The following is a 22,576-nucleotide window of genomic DNA, read 5'->3' on the forward strand; positions in this document are numbered from 1 at the left end:
TTTTACAAGTATCCTCTCTGCAGATGTATCTGTGATTTCCCCGTTTGTTCCGTCCATGAGGACCATATCATTCCCACTGGTGCCTTGTTTATATGTTTTTAATGGTGTTTTACCATTGTAAATTTACCAATGCCAAGAGAAGTAACAAAGGAAACCTGAACGGGTGCAAAATCAAATGCAAGAAAAAGGGAAAAGGCGTACCTGGTATCGGCCTGTCCGCCTCAATTTCAAACTCGAAAAAGTTATGAACTGGGGAGCCAACGGTGGCTTAAAGACAGACAACTGCCATAAAGCATTACAAATGCGAATTGGCTATCCAGCCGACAAAATGGCTGTATAGCAGAATTAATTAATTTACAAATGAATCTACATTTTTATTTTTATCTGCTTCTGCCATCTGCCAATTGCAGTCGACATTTACTGCCACGTGCACTTCCACTAAGATTGCGTGGACCCCTTTTACTTTATCTTTTCTCTCGAAAAGATTATACGGCACTCTACAGAATGTTACACGTCACATTAAGAAACTACTAGTTGATCGAATCGTGTTTCCTTGTTGATAGAAAGATATAAACGGTAAGATAAAGAGATACAGGGAAAGCTATCAAACCCGATCATTTGTACGGGAAAGGCAGCGCAAACTTGGAGAAGTTTGAGTCGGAGAGCGGTGTAATTTCCCAACGAACGCTCTAGAAAATCTGCGATCTTCCAATAGTTACACTGTAAAGTTCGAACTGCGCTCGATTGCGTCAACTGGAAAATCTCGTATGTGTATTCAAAACCTTTAAGCTTAGTTTTCTTGAAAATCTCCCTATTTGTTGTAATACATTGATTGTTAAAATTCGCATGCAATACATTGAATTGCCGGTCTTTTACTAATTTTGTGCAAATTTACTGGATTTGGTAGTTCGGTATAGCCATTCGTCGGATAGATTGTTTATTTTGTTGCGTTTTCTACTTAGTTGTACACATTCAAAATTCACTGCAAGTAAAGTTGTTTATCGAGGAGGAATACCATAATTTTGAATATAAATTTATAAATTCTTGAAGAATCTGAAGGCAAACATTTTTTGTAGAATAGAAGCTGTAGCGATGCCGAGTTTGATTTACTGCTCGGGTTTTACTCTTTGTACGCGCAAAACCTACAGTTTTTGTTTTGACGTCTCACAGGCTGTTCTGTTCTTGTGAGCATCAGAATTTCATTAATAAATTCAAATAATTTCTTTTCCTTTAACAATGAGTCAAAATTTGATTTCTAGTTGCTTTTTTTTTTGAAAAAAAGGCATGATGATTTATGTCATTTTTTTATGATTTAATTTTTCGAGTTGGAAACAAGTCGTAGCGATTGCTACAGAAGATTTTGAATTGGACATTTAGATGGTAAAAACAAACAAGAGAAAATGAGCAAATATCCAGGCCCAATAAACTGGACTTCCTTGTCGTCTCTATCATCAAGGTTAACAATGTTTGAGCTCACTCCGTTTTGTACCAATAATTATTACCGCACATCCAGTGGTGAACACGCTTTTGCATTGACATTGATTGCCATCAAGGTGTCTCTGTTGTCATCCAAGAGTTTCCTCCTCTTCACGGCCGTATGTCCAAAGTGGTGTAAATATTATTCATCGCTTCACTCAACTTGTAGACAGCCATAACATTTTCCTTTTAAAAGAGAATTATTGAATGGTTTATCGCCCAGATTTTTCAAATTACTAGTCATCTCGTTCAGAGGGTGGAAGGTTAGAAATGAAAGTTTTTAAGAATGTCCATGAGGCCAAACAGCCTATGGGACCCATGAGTAGCTGGTAACAAAACGATTGAGTGGAAACCAAATGCTGCGAGCCCCAACAGCTAGATCTATTTTTCTTTCTGCAGCTTGGATCTTTTGGCGTGTATTTTGATCAGGAAATCTGCCACCTTTGTGATTTTTTCTTTTCAATATGTTTCTCAAGGTGTTCACTTTTAAGGTATAAATCTCCCGAATATCTTTGTAGCCTGAGCACTGTATTGTGTAGTGCCATTCAGTCTCCACCTCCCCTTGAGTGCACTGACAACATTTTCTATCCGCCTACTTTGATTTAAGTATTGCCCATCTTCCGGTTTCACACCTAAGTTGTTGTGAACATGTTCTTATTTGGGAAATTACCATTTTTTGCTTTCCATTTTGTTTCCATTTCTATGTAATTCTTTTGAGTATGGTTGTGTGTGAGATCAAAACTGTAATGTCCCCATTTTAGTAGTTCACCAAGTGTGTGTGCGTTAACCTTGTTCTACATGGTCCCGAGGGCTAACGAAGGGTTTAATGGGATTCTGGAGTGTTTTGGCCTAGTCATTTCCAGTTTGGGCCAAAACAAAGTTGATTTACTCAGTTTCAAGCATACTTACTATTTTTAGTAAGTCGGCAGGACACAGTGCAAGTCAATTTTGGTAATTGGATTCGATACTCCTCGATGAGAGCTTTCCGATGAGCTATCACTCGCATTATTCAGAGTCCGATTGCTAATACATTTTAATGCCTGAAGTTTTATTAAAGTAACGTCTAATTTAATTGTAAAATATTAAAGTGTTACTTTAATATTTATTTTATGGTGATGTGTACTCAAGGGAGACATAAGGGGTATTTTAATATATGTTTTATATATTACACATCTTTTATCCCACATTGCCCATATGAGTTGAGCGGACCCTTGGAAATAGAATAAAAGGAAGCATTTGTGGCTTCATTAGGCAGGTTGAATATGAGAAGAAATTGCTGTGTGAGTTGCAGCTCCGTTCTTGGCATTTGAGGACGTCTATCCTCTCTTGTAACATTTTAGACGTCATTCCCTTGGGGTTTGGCCTTTGGAATTCTTTGTTATTGGCTTCATTATCAGGCAGTTTAGTTGCATTTCCGGCTACAGGCAGCTTTGGTATTTTGCTCATATCTTCTTCACTATTTGTCCGACGCTTATGCTGCTTTGAGGGAATGGTATTATGAAGGTAGTGGACTGATTGAAGGACAAAGTATTGTAGCAGCAAGTTCGAAAGCATGGGCTGGAGTATTATGTCAATACTGCTGAAGTAATTAGTGAGTTAATAAATCTGCCATGTATTTGGTTTTATGAATTCTGAAAATAACATTTTATTCGCAGCAGTTCATTTCCACTTTGCATATTATTGTAGTTTCTTTCTTGTTTATGTTGTATGATACCAATTCCATGCACGAAACACAACAAACAAATAAACATTTGGTTTTCGGAGTTATAAGGGGTTTAAAACATTAAACGGAGAAATAAGAAGTTGAATGCAAACTGTTTGACATAATTCCTTTCAGCAATTTGGTTTAGTTTTTTTGGGACATCCAGGGGTGCCCATTACAAAAACGTTTGATGTCCCATCCACATGCTTTCCTTGAATTTGCCTTGAACCTACATTTTTATTTCCTTGTTGATGCTTGAGTACTCGCTTATTTTAATACCCCACTTATCCATCTATTTGTTGTTTTGTTTAATCCACATGCATTTTTGTTTGTCTAATTTCTCTTCTATTGCTATTTTTGGCCAGCGGTGTTTGCCCATGTTTTCTAATTTCCTTAAGTAGCTTAAAAGAATGCACATAGCTTCCGCTTCGATAGGAAAAGCCCTTGCTTCCACGAAGACAATGTCACATGGAATAAATGATTTAATTTTAAGGTTACTTGTGGTTAAATGTTTTATCAATCTTTCTATCTATCTCCAATTACTTGTTGAAGTGTTTGCTCCATACCTCACAACCATATAGCACAATTGAAACTAGAAGAAGCCCAAAGAGAGCTTTCGTAGTTTTCCAATCCCATAGCTCAACACTTCTACATCTATTTTGTAGTGAGTGAGTGCTTTCCATCCCCTTCGTAACCTTTGTGCTTTGCAAGTTTCCCAGCTAAGTTTATTGCGGAAATCAAGACCCAATTTTTTTTTTTCTTTGACCACTTGCAAATGGCTACCTTCAAAGAAGCATTCACTATGAACCTTCTTTCTCTTCAAGGTAAAGATCATGATCTTGGTTTTGTTGGTGTTCACCTGCATCTCAACCTCATGACAAAATAACTCTAGGGCTTTTAGTGTTCCTTCAGATCTAGTGTTGTTTTTGCCATTAGAATGAAATCATCTGCATATAGAAGTAGTTTTATTACAACCTTGGACAAATGAACTTTACCACCACAAAAATTGGCTAGCCATTCCTCTATGGGGTAGGAGATAAAGGGCAGCCTGATTGACTCCAATATCACTTCCAAAGCATTTTGATAAGCCCTGTTTGGTTCTGATTTTGCCCCAGACATGGTCATATAACCTATGGAAAACGGCCTTATAATGTTCCAGAATTTTCAACTCTTCAATTCTTTTCTAAAGAACCATGTCAAAAGTTTTCTTGAAGTCTACAAAACAAGGAAAAACCTCCACCCCTTGGTATCCCAAACTTTCTCAATCAAGTGCCCAAGTGTGATGCAATGATCTATCATAGAGTGTTTGGCCTAAAATCTACTCGCCCTTTGTCCCTCTTTCCTTTTTAATCCAAGTGCTGATTTGTCTTTATATCACGTTCCCAAAAAGATTATTGAAAAGAGGGTTTATCATTATAGTGGGGTAGTTTGAAGGGTTGTTGATGCTGCCACTTTTGTGCAAGGGGATGACAGCTGGAAACCCCTTCTTGATGACTTTATTGAATATTCTTTTGATGTGAGGTGTGAGGGCTTCGATACCCCATTGTTAGTATTTTTCTTGTAGAACATCTATATCACGAGGTTGCAAGCTTTATGATTCCTTCTTAATGTTTTTTACGAGAAGAGTTTAGTTATTGATGTGATTACTAGGTCTGTCTTTATCTTGTCCCCTCTCATATAGCAGCTGTTTTGCATGCTCTGCTCATTGAGAATCTGTGATATTATTCTCTTTATTTATGTTTCTTTGTTGCAATTCTTTCCAAAAACCTCTTGGGTTGGTCCTCTCAAGCGAAATCAATTCTTGCCTTATAGTTTGGATATACTCCTCTTTTTTCAGTCCCTATTATGTCCCCATGTTTTTCTCCCCATCTTTGCTGCCTTATATTCTTTGTCATACTATGAGTTTGCTAGACAAACTATTTTTGCTTCTGTTTTAGGCTTAGTAGATCTTTTGCATAAGCTAAGAGCCTTTAGAATTATTGAGGTCAGCTTGATGTTGTCTATAGTCTTCTTGTTTGACAAGTTCCCCTCATTGGTTTCCACTTCTTGTAACCGTCTTTGGAGCATTGTTTGAAACTTTTCTTGGTTTTCTTGTGTCAAAATAATTGTTCCTCGAGTAGAATCCTCATTATTTTAGGGACACAGTCTTCGATTCCATTTCTCAAACTAGCCTAAGAAGTAGCGATATCATCCTGATCGATAAGCTGGACATATTTGTTTTGGAGTTTGCCTTCTTGACTAGACTATAGTTCAGATTTTCTACTTTTATTTTCTCATTTGAAATCGAATGCTCCCTACAAAGGTTGTAAGCTGACGAAGATAGCAAAGAGAATGTTAGATTTGAGATGTAAACATTCCTCTAGGAAGCATTCTACATTGAAGTATTGTCAACCTATTTATGATGTCCCCTTTTTAGCAGGTGTCAGGGCATGGTTGTGTTAGCTCATCATTGCGACCCTCGTGAGCTAACAACTTGATTTGAGGGTCTCTGATGGCCAACTTATTATTTATAGCAAGTTAGTTTTGTCTAGTTTTCAATTTTGGCATCGCACTTGGGCACAATACTTGATTAGTGTGGCTTATGCATTTAAGTGGTTTACTTGATGAACTATTAGATATATGAGTTATGATTATCATTGATGTTAATTAAGTTATATTTAATTAAATAACATTATTAGTCTAAGTTTGAGGGACTTTATAATAAAGTGCATTATGACACCTATTGACAGTACTTTTATTCATTTCAAAATTCAATTGTGCAACCAAAAGAAAAGCTATATTTCAAGTGAAAAGTATAATTAATAAGACAACGACCACTGGTGTATTTGAGACACTACCTGATTTATTTTAAAAATGCATTTTCAAACCTACATGAAATCATTCTATGCATGCATTTTTATGTACTTGTGGTGAGGAAATTGTAAGGGTTTCATGGAGAATTGTCCTATAAGAATGGAGATTTGTTGTTGGTGTTTGAGCACTTTTTTCTAGCATTTGAGTTGGTGAATTGTGTCTAGTAGTTTGGTCAGCATTTTGATGCATTTTCTGTTAATGTTGTAGCTTCAGTCGGATTGCTTTAATCATGAGATACATTGGAATGACTAATTATTATGATTAATAATCATTAAATAATTAGTGCGTGTGTACACACAAACATATATAATCTTATTATAACTAATTTCCTAATTATTAATTTTAAATATTAAATTAATGAATAGACATGTCCCTTTCTTTTCTTGTCTTAAACCATATGTAAATGCAAGAGGTCATTGCACTTGAAAAACACATATTAAGAACAATGCAGTGCTATTACATTTGTAGTGGTCCAAGAAAAAATAGGATGGTATCAGAGCCACCTACAAATGTATCTAAAGAAATTGATGAAAGTACGGATTCAATAGTACAAACATGGCAGTTGAGTGAGTCTTCACGAGTCATGCTATGTGGATGTTTTCTGACTATGGAGGTGAAGAATATTATCTTCTAGATATTGAGAAGAAAGGGTGGAGACTTCTAATCAAAGCACAACAGGGAAGAATATAGTAGAGGCATTGACCCTCATAAGGATGAAATGTGATTAAATTAGAAGGTTGGCAAGTACTTTCAAAAGATTTGAATTAGTGATTTAAACAATACATCGATAACTCTATCTGTCAATAGACCATAGTGAAGGCATTTTTTCCTCTTGATCTAGTCAATATCAACTGCTTTGTCACACACTTCCTGAGACTAGAGATCACAAAGCAAGATTATGACAATAAAAGAAGATGGTTGTGTATTCATAGTGATTAAGTTGATTATACATATTATAGAGATTACCAGATATAATGCAACATGTCAATAAGCAATAATGCATTTACAAGATTGAGCATCCTTGAATGAACAAAAATCACCAACATGATATCCTTGCACCACCTAAACATAGTGAAACTATAAAAAGTCATGGCCACCAAAACTAAACCTTTGTATAAACTTGACGTGAATCTCCTTGGATAAGAATTTCATGCGAATCATCGTATTGTAGTCAACAATGAGCTGAAGGCATTTCAAGTAGTAAAGATAAAGAAATCGGTTCTGTTCGTCCTCCAAGTCAACTGACAAATTCTCTTTGATAAAGTGTTGGTGCTAGAATATATTTATTGAGGATATGTTATTATATAGATATGCACAATTGCCTTTTCCTTCGTCGCACCATTGAACAAACTAGTTCGCAGAATAAAGGAAGGAATTCAGGCAAACAGGGATAGTATTGTTTTTATAGAATTGGGATGGATAGATTGAGAGGCTAAATGCGAAAGTGGGTGAGGTAGGGTTTTCGTAGTGTGAAATAATTGTGTATGGAAACACGGAGTTGCAAGGGGGTGAAGGCCTCAACCCCTCCTCACTTTTCCTCTCACCGTGCTTCCAAATGAGCTCGCTTCGACTCCTACACAATCTCACCCTCAACCTTGATCTCTATTACAATCACAAGTTTTTACTTGCACTTCATTGGGTGTACTAAGGAAGAGATACTTGACGTGTATGTCATCGGGCATGACATGGTACATGTCAGCTCATGGTGCTTTGACCTATGGTAATTTGAGGTTATTAACCAAATCTTGCTTAATGATTAAAGTGTCGCTTGAGTGTGGCTGTACCAAGGTGGTACTATATACATATACCCACTACCTTAAAAGGTAACACACAAGTACTCACACCCAACTGCACCATGGAGATGACAACGACCATATGTACTTGAATCACTATCACCAACTCCAACCCTTGATAAACTGTTTTGGGTGTGTGGATACTACAAGCGGTCTAACTTGCAGCTGTCGATCCCATCTACTAAAGATGGTGCCAACCCATCCCATAATGGATGGTATGAAACTGGAGCCAACCCACACCTACGCGAATTCAAATGCTCTACCTGTGCATCAAAAGAGAAGTGATGGGCACTCCTCACAATGTAATGCCGATAAAAACTCCCAATCTTTGTCAAGGGCTCATTAGTATCAAACTGGGAATCAGAAGATGGCTCCAATCTCTCACTTTGAATTGCTGGTCGGCTAGGATCCTAGGCAACCCTCTCAGCAAGCCCAACGTCAAAATCCCTTTGGGGAAGCACAATAGATAGAGTCTCTACAATCTTTCCCACCAACCTCCGAATAGCATGAGGGCCTCGGATGAGAGTAACCTCAGACACTGTATGAATCCTCCCGCTTATCCGAATTCTCCAAAAGATACTCCATGAAGGACTCTGAGCAGTAGAAATTATATGTGGAAGCATCAACCTGGTCCCTTGCGACTCATAATTGATCCCTCAGAAAACGTGACACTGCCAATTTTCTAATGCTACCCGCTGCATGCAATGAAAAAATAGATTTGCTTTTAGCAGAAGGAAGGAAATCATCATGCGAGCTTGTCTCCATTGATGCTCTTACCTTATCTGTACCTACTGCACCCATACCTTATCCGACTTTGGCCCCCATTATTATTATTATTGTTACCGCATCATCTGTGCCAGTTATTGTTACGGTACCCTCCTGAGGTTGCATCATTGTTCGTGTTCGTTCCTGCTCTTGTGGTAGATACTTCATGCCTTAGTAATACTTGCTGATGTCCCTTTGTCTTCATATTGAACGAGCATTCGTTGGTGGAATGTCCCGCAATTTGGCAGATATCACAAAATTGTTTTTTTGGGCAGGAGCCCTTTGTGTGGCCCTCCTTATAGTTCGTACACCACAATTCCCCTTTCACCAAGTCAGGATTCTTTTTCAGATTTTTGAACTCCTTTATCGTCTGTAACATATCCTTCTGCAACGCTCAAACCTTCTTACTTGATTCTTCATCGCTGCTGTTACTTTCGGAAGATGAATCCTTTGAGTTCGACAATTTTTGTTTCTTCTTTTTGCTCATTTTCTGCCCACTCTCCAGATCCATCCCCTGATTATATGCATCTATTTACGATGTTGGAGGTACAATTTTCATCTTTTTCTTTAGTGTTGGTCATAGCCCTTCAACAAACCATCTTTTTTTTTAATCTGACCGCTGGTTGGCTTTCCATTTTCCCCACTAGCTCCTTTAGCCTTCTTGCATATACCCAGATTGTTTTGTTCTTCCCCTGTTTCATTTTGTATATTTCCGCTACTATTTCGTTATCATCCTTTAGTAGTTGGAACTCTGCTATGAATTCCTTACTGACTTCTGTCCATGTAGTTAATTTCTGTGGATTGGCATCCGAAAATCAATCAGTCGCTACACCGCGTAGGGTTGTTGGAAACTGTCGAACCAAGCCATCTTGGTCCGTTACATCGTTCGCCGTCTAGATTGTTTCACATGTCTTACAGTGTCTAATTGGATCAGCCGTCCCATTGCCATTAAACTTTGGCAAATTTTCCTTCGGTCCTACCATTGCTACTTTTTTCTAAGTCGATGGTACTTGTTGTGTACTTGCTCTGTTCTGAGCACCCACACTGTTCTGAGTACCCATGTTCTACACAACCGCGTTGCTTCGGACAACCGCCCTATTTTGGACAACTGCGTTACTCGATGTGAAAAGATCTTCCTCAAGCGACGTTGTTCAATTCTCTACCTGTATTAGTTCGTTGGGTGTATCGGGAGCAAAGAGTTCACTCCATGCTCGTGCTCCTTCGACACTTCAAGCCGTGCAAGTTACTTCCCTTTTGTTCGGATTCTCTACCCTCGGTGTATACAAGTTAAAGAACTCATCCCTTTTCTCCTCCACCAAATTCAATAATTGCCGAGTTTCTTCTAGCAATTCCTCGGCACTCCTCAGTCTGCTAGGTGAATGCACTCCCTCTGTCTGTGCTCCTTCAATCCCTCAGTGTCCATTAGTAAGCTTTTGAAGCTTTTGTCTATGCTCCCCCTGTTGTGCTAAAATTAATACTTCCTGTGTTGTGCGTATCTCATCCTTATCTTTTATCTTATTCCTAGCTTTATTAAGCAAATTCGGTATTAATCTTCATAACACTTCCTTTGTTCCAAGTTTGACTGGCAATGGTGCCAAATGTTTACTATACAGGGTAAAAGGATACTTATCGCATTCAGTAGATTAAGATATAACACGGAATAGATACTTTATTCATATACGCAATATGCACTCCAAGTACAATACTTACAGTGATAATGATTATGATGCTTCAATAGTCCCTACGGACAATGTACATATACTTTCCCAAAGGGGTGACTCAACCATCATGCGCCCTTTCGGATACAATTCTATCCGTCGGCTACAATATAGAATTTACCGACAACACCCTAAGTGGAGTGGTACGACATCTATGGGTATAGTGCATACCTGACACAAATCTCCTATCATCTCCCATGATACTGAATATCAAATATTGTTGACATTGAACAAGTAATCTTGAGCCCAATTCCTATAGGCTGGTAGGAAATTGCTTTGATACCATTGTAATAACCCTGTTCAGTTATAACCTCAGCAAACACTGAATTCCTTTATAATTCATTTACATGATAATTTGTCAAACGCTTCACAAGAAACCATCGTAAGAAGTCCGATAATGCCAATAATATATACTAAGATTGTGTTTTGAATTCTTGTGTTTTTTTATTTTGTTTTCATGAGAACATATATAAAATGATATACATATGCAATGGGCAGGGAGGAACTCAAAAGCTTAAAGTAGCCTCTTATCAATGCAGTTCTGATTATTTACATAACAATGACAACTAGAAATGGAATTGCATAAATTCAATTTGATTACAAATGGAACCTGAAGGTTATGCAGTCTTTGATGTTCCAATGTAGCAAGGAACTGCCCAGTTGCAAATTCAAACCCCCACGTGTCTCACAACAGCGCTGATACTCCCTATAGTCATCTACAATAGGCACATTGCACAAGTCTGATGGCCTTCAATGTAAATGCAGCTTCCAATATATGCTGCATGGGCTCTAAATTATGCACGTGGGCACCAAAATAAAGAGCGCAGGCCCTTAAATTCTTGACGTAGGCTCCCAATTTCTCAATTTTGGCCCTTAGAATTGAAACTTAGGCCTTTCAAGGATACACGTGGCCCTTTTTAATTTCAAACCACTGCCTTATAATGTGTCAGCAGCTCTCCAGCATTCAGGTTGAACTCTCAATCAGGAAATGCAGGGGTATTAAATACAACTCAAATTCAGTCTCAGCCTTCAACTAGATCTCATAATTCAGTCTCGACCACTTGCACAATCAAACTTCTCAATAGAAGTGATCATAGATTCCCTCCACTATTCAACAACCCAAACTCACTTCAGAAACAATTTAATTCTCCAAGTGAGAATCGACTTCTCAGACATAGTAGGAACGGTAAAGCAAATCAATTTGTTGTACCTTAGCAGCTAAATTGCAAAATGATTACAAATGTAATTCTTAGGACAAACCTTAGGCAAGAGCCTACAACACAATGGTAACTTGTGAGCCTCTCATCTGGGAGGTCTTGGGTTCGAGTCTACTCGAGCTTAACATAAACACAATGATAATTAATCTTAACGAGTAATAATAATCAATCTAGGCTTCAACCCATTACATATCAAAAAGAAAAATAAATTCTTAGGACAAAGCCTTATACTTCAGCAAGGGCATTAAAAATCAGAATCCTTAGAAATGGTCAGCAAGACAACAAAAGAAAATAAGATAATCAGACACTTTTACCAAAGAAATGAGCTTGTATTTATAATTCCTTATCAGTGAAAGTTTCCCAAAAAAATTGAACTCCAGAAACTTTACCAACACAACTCAATTGCTTTTTATTAATTTCTTTTTAATAACATTATTATAATAAAATATCATTATAATAATGTGACTTCAATAATTAATTAACAAATAGGAGCTCGTGCAATAAATGACCACATCCTTTCCAGTTGATGACTAACTGCCAGAGATACCCACTGCACTTCCAAAGATAGACTTAGTAGAAATATAAGTCTGCAATTGAGACTCCCTAATCACCTTGCAACTCATGAGGGTCGCCATAATGAGCCGACTTAATCATCCACAAGAGCTTGCCAAAAATGGGGATATTAGACATGTGCACGTGTTAAGGGCCTTGGTTAGAGGTTGCCTCTTCTACAAAAAACCTTAGAGGGAGCACTCTAGAGAAGATGGAGAAGTAACCAAGGATGGTACTAGAATCAATAATATATTTTTTCAAGACCCGAAGATCCTCATGAGGGTTAGTAATCCCGATCTAGAGATGTCTTTAAGGTTTAAGTTTAGGATAGAGAGTAGAATAGTATATTTAGACTTGTTATTGCTTTATTTTGACATTTATTTTGTATTATTACTTATCCCAAGATAATCCCAATAGTGGGGACATTACACGTACCTTTTCAACTAAACTCAAGATTGCATTGAAATCCATCCACATGAAACTAACTCCATTTGGAAACTATGCAAACTGAGAACTAATCTCTTTCCATACTTCTCTCTTTTAATTGTTTGGAGTTGGGCCATAAACATCAGAAATGAAGAAATGGTGCTGCAAACACTTGACTACTATACACAACCAATTCCTCTCTTTGTGATCGATATCAATAAATACTTTCCTATGATTCAAAGCAAACCCAGATCCCAGTAAAGCCCTACTTGCCTCAACAAGATCCTATTTCCTGCAACCCAATTGTTTACTGAATTCCTTAGCTTTTTTTGCTGGTCTTGGTTTCTTGGATCATAATAATTTCCGCATTATTATAAAAGATGCGACATTTTACTAATTGCTACTTGTTAAGGGTATTTATGCCATTAACAAAATCCATTTCATAGCCTTCATAATGACTTGTGAAGGAACATCCTATTGGTTCCCAAAACTGCAGATTGGAAGCCTACGAGTTTTGCCAACTGATGCTGGGATATCTAACCGGTTATGGCCAACTTGACAAGATCAATCAGTTTGATCTTTTGCACTTCTAGCTCTGCAAAGACAAGGTGGATGTACCTGATCCCGAACAAATCACTTGAGTCCAAGATACTTACTGCAGATTGGTTAGAATGTGAATGCAACGAAAGTTTCCCAAATTTCTGGGATTAAAGAAAACTTTTAAACTTGCAAATTACGAATTGTGGATAATAAATGAATAAATGAATGTGAGGGTGTTTTAAATAAAAAACGATTATCATGGATTATTATGACAAATGAATATATTAATTCTTCGAAGGAAAGATATAAAATAATTGGCAGTGTATGGATTATGAATCATGATTAATATAAAGACCAGTACCAAAATTTAAAGGGCAAATAGAGTCAATATTATAAGTTATTACGTACAAATCTATAAAATTCTATACACCTTAACCATAAACAATTTAATAATCAAGATGCAATGGATCAAAATTCAAATATATAGACGCAATTTTAAACTAGTCTAGAATGCACTTTAACTTCTATGGTTGGGAGACAAACCAGACATAGATATGGTAACAATTAAATATTTCACTATATCTATGATAATTGAGTTTAAAATGCTATAATTGACCCTATCCAATTATCTATCGTAGAGATTATTCATAAAATTTAAAAATAATTATAAAGGACACAACTTAATAATATTTCCAACTCTAAAAATTTAAAATAAATAATTATGCTGAAATAAAATTGAAATAAAGACACTGCTGATGGATGATCCATCCACTGCAAATTTATCCCAGAATTGCATAAAATTTTGTTCAGTAATCCGAATCCACGAGCTTTGTTCAATCATTCAATCTTTGCCAATAGAACATAATATATGAAATGTGCATGTATAACTCGAGCATGTAAAATTTATAGGAAATTGTATGTGAATGAATTGTGTCTTGTATCAAGGCTCCATTTTCCTATTTATAAACACAATCCTATCAAAATATGTAAGTGTTGAGTCCGAACTTTCTGCATGATTGTTATTTTTGTACTTTCAATTCCACTATGTTGTGCTGCTTAGTAACTGCTCCTAACTGCTCCCATATGAAGACTCTTGATTGCATCCATTTGATAATTATTGCTTGATAATATTTATTGATCACTGATATGTTTTGTTTAATGCAAATATCCATGTGTGACGTAGCTTTTGTCAAGACTGGAGTTTATTCAAAATAGTAACTTCTTGACAACATTAGCCCGTTTGGTTATATACATGCGACTTGCCTTCACTTTGATTAGACTCCTATGAATATAAGCTCTGCCAGTGCTTTTTAGATAATGATTACCTTTAAGTGTATCAGATAAGAAGAGAATAGATGCTTCCAATGTATACTGTAGATATACTATCAGCACCAGCGTCTACAAAATTGACTAAATTCTTCTACCTGTCCACAGTTTATATTCTTCATGTTCACAGCAGAATATAGGCATGGAAATATTCTCATGGGAAGTTCTTGCTAATGAGTTGAAGTTTGTTACAATAGAAGTCATCTCATTCCCCTCAAGTTGGCTTAGGCATTGAGTTACTTCTGGTTTTAAGTCCCAAGCTTGACCTTTGCTCACTTTAGTCCTCTCTAGCCTCTTTTGGCTTAAATTATCAGAGGACTGCTATATCCCGAAATTGTTGCCATGTTGTGGATCATCATTGCAAACAGTTGTATTTGTCACACCCATCCAATGCTTTCACTGAATGAAAAGTCTGATAATTCTGCCACGAATATGCTGGAAAATGCTTTATCCGTTTCCTGAATGAACTGCCTCTGGATCACACAACATTCCTGCATTGGATACTCAATGGTCTCTGTCCCTTCTTTTCTCTTTTTTAGATGCTTTCCTTATTCCTGTGCAGTGGGGACACACATTCTTTCATATGCAACATAATCAATTCGACGTAAAAATATACAACTTTCTATTGTTATGAGCTGCAGAATGAAATCATCGTATAAATCAGACATAATAAAATGTTAAGCTTAGGGGGATTTTGTTTGTGAAAAGTTTGCAGGAATCCATTTATCATGAATATCCAACCCAATGATATAGGAAGAAGACCATCTAAATTATTAAATACATGCTACATTTAAACAGGAAAATGGAAATATAATATTTAATCATATGGTCAAGAAATCAGAGGTGTCCAAATGGAGGCTCCAAATTCGCAAAATTTAGGGCTCCATCACAACCCCTTCCCCACATGTAACAAAGAGGTAATCTTAGCTCGATCAAGCACAACTCCAGCAATGTTTCTAAGTTTAGTCATTGATTAAAATACCCTCTTTGTTGGGGTGGAAGCAGAATGAGGTTTAAATTTGCTCGAAGTTGCCATTAAAGAGTCCCATTTTCCCCAAATTTTCTCCATCTTGGCCATTTCTTCATTTTTGGTTTCTGTCTCTTTTGCTTCCTCAATAAATTCTATTAGTTGTTGAATTTGTTCAACTCCTCCCCTTTATCTTCTAAGTCCTCCCCTTCTAGTTGACCCTCATTAATATCAACATAAAGCCAAAACGTTTCTTCAAGTTTAGATGCCATATCCTCCACAAAAGTCTCATCTCAATTTAGCTGAACAATCCTGATTTCCTTTCCTTGTACTTCCCCATCCTTGATAACTTCTGTGTGCCCCTCTTCCCTTTATCAATCATCCTCAGACTGCTATTGTTACTGTTCTCTGCCCTATTATCCCATCCTTTCTCAGAAACACGCATTTTATTCTCCTCTTTGTATAAACACTCCAATTCCTCTTAGACTTCTTCGTCAATGGAATAAGTTTCAGAAAGTAAATAATCCAATTTATCCATGTCATTAGCAAGCTTTTTGCATACTTCTTTCTTACCTGAGTTGAAAATGGGCACTTTGTATCTTGCATATTCTCTCAAGCTGGCACCTCAGTATTCTCACATCCAATCCAACCATCCTCTTCTTTCTTTATAATAGAATTTAGATCCTCAATGATACCCTCAGGTATTTTCAACTACTTTGTTGAAACCTCCTCCATAACTTTTGAGAATAATGTGAACGCTAGGGTCTATCTTTTGTTTAAAAGCATTGACAGATCTTGAGCGATTGATATTGACAGATATATGATTCTCATCCTAAAACTCACTAAGAACCTTAACACTAGATCCATTAACTAGCCCCAAATAGAATTCGAGTGAATGATGATGCTTTCAAAGTCATAAGAAACTCTTTTTCTATTATGGTTCTGCAATTGGCATCTATTTTAATTAAGATTTTGACTTTGCCTAACTCATATGAAGTTTGACTTCTCATACCCCTAAAATTGACTCAGCATATTACCTATTATTTCAAGAATTTTATCAAAAGAGTTACAGATGGGAGATATTCTAGATTTATCCACTTCGGTAGCTTAAATGCTTTGTATGGTTTGGCATTATAGTTCGTATGGCAATTGAAAAAATGAACGGTATATCCAAATATCAAATGTTCTTTAGAGAACCACTTATTTTTGATATGAGTACTTTTACATTTTACCCAAATATACTTGGTTTCGAAATGAGGAAAACTTGCCCCAGGAAGTGATCATCTCACCAGCTATTCATATCCATCATTTTAAGATTGGGCCATCCTGTTAAATTTGAACAACGATTATGGAAGAAATATGGTAATGCACAATAATAAAAAAATACCAGATATTACCCTAGGAAAAACCCTCATTGAGGTAAATAAACCAGCAATTCGAAAATAGAACCTTTATTTGACATCTCAGAAAACAATTATAAACTTTTTCCATCTTATGATTGAAATCCTCAAGATTATTCAATCAATATGAGTAAGGAAAATTATATAAATGATCAACCTCTAGTTACAAATGTATCCTTATGTTTTTCTATACTACCATCAATCACGTGTTTAATTTTAAATAACCATTCAGAAGAAACCACAGGTTTATCTTTTGGTCTTGGAACAACATCCCAAACTTCATTTTTGAGAATAGGTAGATACTCTTCCATTATCGCATCCTTCCTAAACACTAGAAGGTTATGATGCAATTATGTAACTCAGTAGTGTGATGTAACCGACAAACTTTTGAGGTCTCTGTCTCTAAAAGTACCACAAGGAGTTGAATAGATTTCAGCTTCCTCCATAATGTATCTGACCCATAAAGGTCTTTTTTTTTCTCTGGAGTAACAACAGGACCTGCTTAAAAATCAATGGAATGGATAGACCATCATGAAAATTAGAATCTGCAATCTCCCTCTGAATCTCTCTGCATGTGATTTTGGACCAGGCATAACAAAATTTTGAGGACTCAACATTTTCTCCATCATTTTCAGAGTTACAATCCTTGGATAATTTGCAAGCTACAATTGCATTAAATGTGACACCCCTTCTGATCTTGGTTTTTTTTTTGTCTTGGAACATAACTTCTATATACTTCAGAAGAATCACTATAGCCAACAAATACCCCTTTCTTTCTTGAAAGTGCCAACTTCATTATTTTCTCTTTTGAAATGTGAATATATACACGACAAGCAAGATATTTCGAAACAACAAATGTCTGGTTTAATACCTGAGAATTTTTCTTCCAGAGTCATATTGTCAATTATCTAATGTGGACAATGATTATGAATGTGTACTGCTGTCCTGCAAGCTTTAGCCCATAGCAAAGTAGGAAGCTTTTGATCACGAATCATTGCCTTTGCTGCCTCAACAACAGTCTTATTCTTTCTTTCAACCATACCATTTTGTTTAGGATTATAACACAAAACTCCTTATTAATCTCAACTTTAACACAAAAATTATAAAAAATTCTGGATACATATTCTCCACCATTATCAGATCTAATAATCTTATTTCTTTTGTTAGATGGATTCTCAACCAATGATTTGAATTCTTTGAAATGAGACAGCACTTCATCAGATTCCTTAAGACTTAAGAAAATAGACCTGACACTAATGAGAGAAATCAGCAGTGAAGGAAATATAATATCAATATCCACTAAGAGATCCAACACTCAAGGGATCTAAAGAACCCCGATCAGTCTAACTTGAATTTTAGAAGTTTGACATTTTGTCAAACACTTATCATGCAAGCTCTGATACCACTACAAAGAGACCTGTTGGTTCACTCTATGACAACCCTGAAGAATTGTTCTTTTACTTAGCAAGTTTTATATTTTCTTGTGTTTGGAGATTTATGATGTTTTACAATTTCTAGAATATATAAATGCTCATAAAAATAACACAACTTAAAACTACCAACAATGCCAGGATAAATTTATTTATTTGCAATAATAACACTTACAAATTATTACAGACAATTCACATGAAAGAACAATTTAAACAAATAACCTGAATGTCTGCCGGTATCCAATATATATTACAGATAAACCCCAAAAAACTCTATGCAAAACTTGTTTGTAGCTGCTCTATGCAAAATGCTGTTTAGCAGAGGCAAATTGCAGCTCTGTATGTGTAGATGCAACTCCTAGAAGCCCATGCTATCTTCACTAAATTTGGCCACACAAGATAGATAAATAATTGCAAACAATAACACTCATTTGTAGCAACCAATTGCCCTCATAGAAACAATATGTAATAGGATTTTGAAGGCTGAATGTGTGGTCAAATTAATAAACTCTTTGGTAAAATTGCAGTTATTAAACACAATTAAAAAATGGGGATGTTACATGGGACCACATAAATTTGAATGAAGTAATTCTAGAGTTTCTTTAGCTATAGATTCACTACTATGAAAAGTGATCTTGATATTCTTACCCAGAGTGCCTCACTTGCATATTCCTTCATGATTCTAATTTAGTTTAGGAAGACCAACATCTTTTTCCATACAGACCAAAGTTCTGAAATTTAAATGCCCAAAGCTTTTGTGCCTTAATTCATTTGAATTGGATGAATTCAGAGCAAGTGCATGAATTGGACATGTTGAGAGTTTGTAGAGACTATCATTATAAACTCCAATTTCAAAAGCCTTTTTAAAATCAAAATTCTTTTTCTATGCTATAAATTTACCATCAGTAAAAGCCACAGGATGTCCTTTATGTTCTAAGGTTGAAATAGAAATCAAATTTATTTTAATACTTGGAACAAATAACACATCACTTAAGTAGAGAAGAATACTAGAATCCAATTTGAAAGAAGTAGAGCCAACACCTTTCACTAAACAACTAGCATCATTACCAATGATGACTTGTAAATGACAGTCATTTTCCTGCAAATCAGAAAGGTGTTCTTTGTATTCAGTAATGTGACAAGATGTGCCATTGTCAATTAACCATGTATCATTGTTTGTAGGAGCATTACTGGAAAGTGTAGAAATAAAAAGAAAACCTTTAGAATCAATGCTAGACTCTTTTGGAGAAGAATTTTCCACATCTGCAACAATGGATCCATGATGAGGTCTTGGTCTCAAATTGCAATCTCTTGCGAAATGACCAAATTCATCACACCTAAAGCACTAAACTCAAGAGAGATCTCTTTCCTTTTTCCTAAAACCAGCAGCTGATTCAAGGCTTTTGTCTCTGAATCTTTTAAAGTTTTCTTTCTTCTCTTTACCTTTAAAGGTATGAGCCGCAAGAGTGTGATCATCTTCATAAAGACTTCTTCGGCAATTTATCTTGCTTCCAACCTACATTATGCTTGAATGTGCTTTGCCCTTAACCGATCAAACTTAGGAAGTTCATCTCTTACACTAATGCCTTGAATAAATGACTCCTTGGAGTGAGGAAGACCATTTATTGCCTACATAACAAGATCGTTGTCACCAAAAGATTCACCAATAGAAAAAAGTTGATCTTTGAGTTCTGTAATTTTCATGAAATAAAAGACCACTTATTTTCCTCAGCATCTTTATGTGCAACAATTGAAGCCTTAGAGGAAGATCTCTATTGGTGTTGTTAAATTCATATAAATCTTTCAGAGTGTTAAATATTTCCTTAGCTGATTGCAATTTTGAAATCACTTGAATCAAATGATCTTTGACAGAGTCAATCATGTTCTTTTAGCCATCACTTTATTCGTCTTCCATTGAGCTTTTCCAACATCATTAGATGACTATGTAACATCAGAATTTACATAATCTAAAATATCATTTTTCCTCGAGCAATCAACACTATTTGTAATGCCCCACTTGGAGATACTTGGAAACAAGGGTAAACATAGACTAACCTATTTTTTTTGTTAAGAAATACATAATAACATACAAACGACATTCAAAAGATTGCAATAAAAGACATATCTAACCAACCAAAGATTCCCAAAGTGTTTACTTCTTACCAACACGTACTTTCTATTACGATAATAGATAGTTTCTATTATCCTTGTTTAGTAACTAATGGATTGTGTCTATTATCCTTGTTTAGTAACTAATGGTTATCTATTGTAATCTTCTACAAATATTAGAATGTTTCTAATATTTAGTTTTTTGTTTCGAAAGTAGGATGATTCTATTTGTTACGATTGTTTCTTAAGGTAACATCATTCAATCTCTTGTATATATAGACCTCTTGGTCTCTATTAATAACTAGTAAATATTTTCCACTTACTTCGTAATATGGTATCAGAGCCAATACTCCCAATTTTTCTGAAAATAATTATAATTTCTTGGTTGAAATTATCTGCCTTTAATTTTCAAAATAATTTACATGCATATTTGCTTCCAACTCTCTCTATTATCTCACTAGGGTTTCCGTTCAAAGAGATCTGAATCCGCCAACTTCTGGTTCGGTTCTGCAACCCATTTCTACCTAGATCCGTCTATGTTTCTTGCACATTTTCCCCAGTGTTTGTTGAAAACCCTAATTTTCTATACCGGATCATTTTTTTAAAGATTCTTGGTGGGTTTTTCGAGATCTCAACTGGGTTTTCATTTTTTTTCCTGAGTGCCTCGACTTTTGTGCCTCAATTTTCAAGCCAACCAATCTAGGAATTGACAACATATTCTTTTTGGGCTTTTCGAGCTCTCCTGGGTCACCCATCAAATTTTTTGGGTCTCTATTTTTGAGGGTTGCATGTACTTGCATGTGCTTCTTTACCATGTAAAGTCTCGTGTTTTGCCTTCCTTAAAAATTTTGGTGGGTTTTCAAAATTTTTTCCCTAAAAAAAAATATAAATTTTGATGGATTTTGATATTTTTTTTCCCAAATTTTTTTTTAATGGGTTTCTATAAATTTTCCCTTAAATTTTTTGATTTTGTAATTCGCAAAGTTGTGTGGGGTTCCTTTGTGGATTTGTAATTTTTTCCTCAAAAATTATCTGTTGGGTTTTATCGTTTTTCCCTAAAAAAAAAAAGCTTTATATTGTTAGGTTTTGATTGTTTTTTCACCTCAAAAATCATGTTGGGTTTTGATTGATTTTTCACCTTAAAAATGATGTTGAGTTTTGATTGGTTTTTTAGCCCAAAAATCGTGTTTGATTTTGTTGATGTTTCTCGGATCGCTGCAAATGTACTTGCATTGCCTGTTGAGGTATATGTTTTCCATATGCAACATGCTCTTCTTATATTGAACATTGGTCATGAATAGACATGTCCCTTCATGGGACATGTCTATTCAATAATCAAATGATTATTCTATATAAACTTAACTATTGTTATATATATATATTTCTAATATAATAAGTTTATCTCTCACATAAAATTATATCTCATATATAATTACGTGTACAGTCATATAGTTATCCGACTGAAGCTACCAAACATTAACACTCCCTCTTAGCAAGGGAGGATAAACACAAAACAAATATTACACCATTGGTAATATTAGGAATTTAAGGAAAACTCAGAAGTTTTCTACCATTAATATTGCATCGATATCAAGAGTATTGATCTCTAGAATATCAACATATGATATTTATCAATTACTCAAAACAAAGTTTAGATATCACATTGGATATCAAGAGTCTTGATCTCTCAGAATATCGACATCCAATATTCATCAAGTACTCATAACAAGGTTTAGATATCACATTTGATATCAAGAGTATTGGCCTCCCAGAATATTAATGATATTCACCACTTACTCAAAACGTTTAGATATCACATTTGGTATCAAGAGTATTGGCCTCCCAAAATATCAATGATATTCACCACTTACTCAAAACGTTTAGATATCACATTTGATATCAAGAGTATTGGCCTCCCACAATATCAATGATATTCACCAAGTGCTCTAAGAGTAATGGCCTCCCAGAATGTTGAGATGCAAGACATTCACTATTTACTCAATTTATTTCATCTCAGAATGCAAATTTATTGTAAGATCGTCACCTTACAACAACTTCTCCAAATACAAGTGATGATCATTTGGAAGTTGTCACTTCCTTATGATGTACACAAGGGATAGGTCCATAGCACACAGATTTTAAGACTCCCATTGAATCCAAATCTCCCTCTTTTTCCTGCAAGAACACTCCTCATATGCTATTGTGTATAAAAACCTACGATTTGTAATCTGTAATAGTCAAACAACAGTATATGATAAACCTAGAGACATCATTCGGATTCACTTCCCAAGTTGTTCTTCTG

The 22,576-nt window shown here is 35.6% G+C and overlaps 1 protein-coding gene across 8 annotated transcripts in view; it reads left to right on the plus strand.

Moving 5' to 3' along the window:
* The first annotated feature begins 547 nt into the window (after nt 1-547).
* Nucleotides 548-22,576, plus strand: part of LOC149557784 (hyperosmolality-gated Ca2+ permeable channel 2.2-like) — an 80,688-nt gene continuing 58,659 nt past the window's right edge. For 2 of the 8 annotated variants that reach the window (XR_016364915.1, XR_016364914.1), the window contains exon 1: nt 560-765. The gene's annotated coding sequence lies outside the window, so the exon portion shown is untranslated. Of the gene's footprint in view, nt 766-22,576 lie in introns of all 8 variants that reach the window. The other 6 variants (XM_089832286.1, XM_089832285.1, XR_016364911.1 and 3 more) reach the window with 6 other exon arrangements.

The sequence above is a fragment of the Cupressus sempervirens genome, chromosome 5, assembly GCF_028749045.1.
Source record: "Cupressus sempervirens isolate cs-2001-9-10 chromosome 5, ASM2874904v1, whole genome shotgun sequence".
NCBI classification, from domain to species: Eukaryota; Viridiplantae; Streptophyta; class Pinopsida; order Cupressales; family Cupressaceae; genus Cupressus; species Cupressus sempervirens.